Consider the following 6,000-nt stretch of genomic DNA (forward strand, 5'->3'; position numbering starts at 1 on the left):
ACGACTACATGGACGAATTATTTCCAGACCTAGCCGGGGAATGGCCACTGCAACAAATGCCACAGATTGCTGCTACAGATGAAAGCCAAGTGCCATTTCCAACTTCTGAGGTCGGTGCTGAATCAACTAAAGGAGGAGAAATGGAAGCTTATTGTAATCCAAGTCATTTCCAGAATATGGGCAATTACCAACCTTTAGAAGAAGACATCAACTGCTTCTCCAACTATTCGTTTGTGGATGAGTTAATAGGCCATTGATCATCGACTCAATTATCATAAATATTAGAGGAGATGACTCAATATTAATTTGTATCAAGGAGATGAAACATTGAATATTTGTACCAAAATTTTGACACTATGTAATTTCGTTTCTTGATGAATATATGTAATTTTTCTTTAACTGTTTAATTCTTTTAGTTAATTTCTGCATGCAAATTCATTAGCACCAAGCTCCCAAATCATTTGCCATGCACAACCCCAAGCATCCCGAGAAAATACCTGGGCATTATTTCCATAAATCTGAACAATTCTTAGATGGAAGTGTAAAATGTTAGAATCATTCTGATAAAATTTGAGGCCAGAACTAAGAAAAAGAACAATTACAGCAAACAAACCTTCCTTCAAGCTAACGCTGTTTATGTAATCTTGCAGAACTTGTAAGTGTACCCATACTAACAAGCATACCGTCCAAACAAACAACTTAGTAAACACTTCAACAGAATAAAGCTCATATATATGTACAAAATTGACCGTTATATATATATATATATATATATATATATCCTATAAGTTTTGCAAGAAGCACACCACAACTCGAATCAAATAAGTAAGTGAAGAAACAGTGAATAGCATACTGCATAAACGGGCACATTGTCAAGATAAGCACTAGATTATCGGGCAAGATACATCCACATTGTTTGTGTGCAGGCAACCTCACACAAACATAGACAAATTCTAACAACAGCTGGACGGGTGAAACATTGAATATTTGTACCCAAATTTTGACACTTTTTAATCCCCTTTCTTAATTAGTATACGTAATTTAATTTTAATTTTATATTTCTTTGAGTTAACTTCTGCATGTAAACTTTTAGGAATTGGACTCTACTTCAACTCACCCCCTTCGTGGCTACAAGATGATATGATTACTTTCACCCCATGCTATGATGTTTCAAGGTAGAGAAATCTTTACTAATATTCAGCCCCCCGTCACACCTATATTTATCCCTACATAAGATAAAAATTTACCAGATATCGACATTTTCCCGTTTCATAAAAGAGCATTCACAATGATGCTCTCTATTTCTTAGCTAAAAATATAAGAAAGCTATTTTAGGAGCTCTCTAAAAAATTTCAACTCCAACCATACTCTCTAATTCAGAGAGTCATAAAGGCTATAACTCTTTTTTGATTGGTCCATCTCTATTAAAAAATAAAATAAAAATTATTTAGCATTAAATAAAGGTTTGAAATACTCATTAAATAAAGCAGCATTAAATTATAGGGAGCCACTAGGAGTCCTTTCTCTCTCCTCATATTTAGGAGCTTGTAGAGGACTCCCTATTTTAGGAGGTGGATAGGGAGCATAGTTGGGGTTGCATTTTTACGATTCCTCCCTAAAATTTGTCTTAAGAAGGTGGTTTTGGGAGCCCATTGTAGATGCTCTAATATTCTAAACTAAATATCAACCTTTACTACTACGCTGGCAGGTATCTTCTAGTGCAGGTCTGAAAGTGAGCAATTGAAACATAAACAATCATATAAGGCAAATAACATATATAACAGCAAAAACCTAGAAAGAAAATACGAGAAGAGGAACAAACAATAAGATGGAGAAACTACAAACTTCTACAGATCATCTGAGAGCAAAATCTAATCCCCATTCATGTACCAAATCATTCTACAAGCATTCAATAAAGCATTTCATTCACGTTTCATATAATATTCTAAAACTAAGGCAAGAAGTACCCCTTGCTTAAGTTTTACTAGACCCTTCACAGGATAGGCACATGTTTATGTACAATCTGCATATAATGGGTGTAACAGATAACAATAATGACTCACCTGGCTCCCAACAGAATGAATTACTTGATGAACAATCATCTGTGAATCAACCACGCCAATTTTTCATGTGTGGGCTGGTGAGAGAAAAATAAAAAGAACAGACAAAACAAGATTCTTAGAGCATCTAGCAGTTGCAACACTTCGGTGAATAGTACAGGCTAGCATGCCTAATTTACCATTCTAGAGGATTGCATTCCAAAAATTAGACATGATTCTGTTGCTTAATATTTAGACTGGAATTGAGTTGGCACTTATATTCAAATTCCTTCCTGTTGATGCATACGGTCCAAGCAAGTCCAACTTAATCTTGATACTTGATACTTCATTTCTTTCCAGTCAAGGAAGTCCTCTGCAGACATTAAATGAAACTTAAGCTTTTAACTTTTATTCATAAGTAACAAGAGTACCACTAAACAACGTCTTTACTATTGTGCTAACAAGCATCTTCTAGTGCAGGTCTGAAAGTGAGCAATTGAAACATAAACAACCATTCAAGGCAAATATCATAGCAGCAAAAATCCTGGAAAAGAAAATACGAAGAAGAGGAACAAACAACAAAATGAAAAAAATGCTAACCTCTATAGATCTTCTGAGAGAAAAATCCAATCCCCATCCATGCACTAAATCATTCTACAAGCATACAACAAAGCATTTCATTATCAATTTCAAGGAAGTCAAAGAAGAAAAAATAAATAAAAATCCTTTAGAGGAGAAGATTGTGTGATTCAGAAAGATCTTGTTTGTAAGTGATTAGTATGAATTCTAAAGATAGACCATACCTGAATCATATGCCCTGCAACGCCAAGTTTCCCCAGAAAGGACAAGGGTCATCATTTCCATAAATCTGAACAATAGTCAGATGGAAGTTTTAACTGTTAGAATCATTATGACTACAATTTGAGACCAAAAACTAAGAGAAAGAACAAATATCATCTCCTTCCAGCTATTGAATCTTCCTTCAAGCTAACGTTGCTTTCTAATCTTGCAAAACTTTCAAGTACGTATAACGTCCAAACTTAGTAAACTTTTCAACAGAATAAACCTCATATTTACAAAATTGACCATTTTCATAAAATTTTAGCAAGAAGCACCCAAAGAATAGAACAATTAAAGTAAAGAAACAAACCATAAATAGCATTGTGCATAAATGGGCACATTGTCCAGAGTGCACTGGACAAGCTATACACACATTGTTTTAGAGCAGGCGAATTCACACATACTATATGCATGCACACACCCAGCATGGATGTGAACACAAGTGCATGCTTAGAAAGGCACATGAGAGAGAGAGAGAGAGAGAGAGAGAGAGCATACGCGGCACAAGGAGTCAGATGTGGGTCATTACACCAGCCTGGTATTTGTTCTGTATCCTTGTTTATCATTCCAGACACATAAGGAAATGCTGAAATTAATTTCCAACATACGACACATTTATCTTATAAGAAGTTGAAGTTCCCCATCCCCCAGATTTTCTGGCTGCACTTTTTGTTCCATATGGTATTTCTTGAATCCTCTCAGGCAGGAAAAGAACGAAGTCATTACGCGTTTCTAGTTCTTCTTTTGACAGCCCTGTAACCTGCTATTGTGCGGCATTGAAACTATAAGCAAACAGCTTAGTGTTATAAGTGTGGAGTTTGTCAACTTTAGACAGGATGCAAAACAAATTGAATCTACACAATGTCTTAAGACATAATAGAGTTGATAGAAATCAACAAATCTAGGTTTGAAGATATAAGTCTAGGTATGTACATTTAGTATCTTGCCCCTGACAGCCATTTCAGCTCTTGATATAAATTAGTGATCGAAAAGTATGAATCAAGTATCTATAAATTAGTGATCAACAATTGACCCAAGTATGACTCAATTTCTGTTATCGGAGCAAAATTCACATCAGCTACCAACTGTGCAGTGGAAACATGATAAGGTGGCAAGTAAAGTTTTGAAGCAGGGTAACATGTTAAAAGGTTGTTTGACGGTCAAATATAAGCATTAAAAATGAAATGGTGTATGGTAGAAGGAATTAACAAAAAGCAGATGACATGAAGCCCTTCTCAGAAATTTGTATTTTTTCAGAGATTGTAAATTTTGAGAAAAGAAATGACTCCAATATCAAGCCTGAGAATCAACACAGTCCAGGTCATTAGGGTTAAAGAAACTGATGCTATTCCACGCCCAAATTTGGGTTCCTTTATCTGCAAGGATTTTCAGAGTCCCAATTCTTATGCCAATCGTTTTAGAATCAAATTGTCTCCAATTAGCTTCCTCTGTGTCCTATCTTGGAAAAAATAAAATAAAATCCCCAACCTCAACTTCCTAGTCTTGTTCCTGCTAGATTTTGCTACAGTAAGCCTATTTCATTGATGAAGATTGTTTTGTTCCATTACAAGAAGCGCTCTTGTTTCAGAATCATTGTTATAAGAATATGGCATCAATTTGGAGATATTATCACACTTAATATCTACACACAATCTCATCACTGGCAGAATTGAATGTGACTCACCAAATCATATCTAATCAAGCATCTTTCATAAAATTTCAATTTAAACACAACAATTGAAAAAACAAATATGAAATTTAAAATTTAAAAACATAGATTTGAGTTCACCTTTTTTCTGAGCCAATTTGGGCAGCTTAGGAACTTCCTCCACAAATCGAGCCTTAATCTCCACATTCGTTGTAACTCTGTAGCCCAACTACTCTCCGTCAAAGCCTTCTCGACTTTCTGTATATTTCATCACATTACACTCAACCTTCGTTTTCCCTGTCTTTCTTTGTAAAATTTTGTCTGCAACCAAACACAATTAACAAACGAAACGACTGAGGAAAGGAAGACTAGGAACCTGAAGAGCCGCTTCGATTTCGTCGTCGACACCGCGAGCGTAAAGACGAGCACAATGCACCGTCGCCGTAGGGGTTTAGATCGATCGCGCTCATTTTTGGTTCCTCTCAGAATGAGAAAAGAAGATCCCTGCGTTAGAGTTAGAGAGAGAGAGAGAGAGAGAGAGAGAGAGTCTCATCTCGTTCACGCATTTGCGTCTCTTTGTCTTCCTTTGAGTTTTTCATTTTTGGACAAGGAAGGGCACGACAGCATGGACTTCATTCAATGTCGTTTTGGCGGGTACACAACCTATTGGCTGCCCGGTTAGATTTTTATTTTTATTTTATTTTAGTATAAGCAATTTGGGAAGGGAGGCTTTACACAAATATTCATTAGGTGGGTTTCGAAACTCCGTCCACATGAATAGAGGTAGAAGAGCTCAACGAACTTAGCTATAATACACTGACTCTTTTCTTCTTCCTTTGTTGGTCTTAACTAGACTTGTGATTAGTTCGATAGAGTTTGTACAACTTACTAAACCCAAAAATAAAAAAATTCGCTAATTTATAGTGTTAATATTTTTCAGTTTAGTGATTTATATTAACTTCATTTTTTTAATTTATTTTTATTTTGATTTGATTATTTTCAGTTTGTTTAGCATCAGTTTCTATATTCTAGAAACCTTTTTAGTAAGCACATTATTTTCACTCTTAAAACATTACTACAAACGGGTCTAATCAGGAGAAAGGGTATTGATTTGTAGATCAATGGTCTCATGTTCGAATTCACATAACACCCTTGTAGTGTGTGTGAGAAACCCTCTTTCCCTTATAGTTTAGACTATCGCTTGTATTAAAAATAAAAAAAATAAAAAAAACCATTACAAGTACTTTGGTGCAACAGCCAAGAAATTTGAATTTAACTATTACAAAAAAGATGTTGAGGAGAATGGAAATCCTATCAGGAGAAAAAGAAAATTCGATAAACCATAGGAGTTCATGTAATGTGTCTTTGATTGTTTGTTCTTCCTAGTTAGTGTCTGGACGCAAGTTCATCAATGTACCGACTCTTTCGTACCGATGAATAAACTCAAAATTGATTTTGATTCAAACAGAGGAC

This window comes from Prunus dulcis, chromosome 6 (assembly GCF_902201215.1).
Source record: "Prunus dulcis chromosome 6, ALMONDv2, whole genome shotgun sequence".
Taxonomy (NCBI): Eukaryota; Viridiplantae; Streptophyta; class Magnoliopsida; order Rosales; family Rosaceae; genus Prunus; species Prunus dulcis.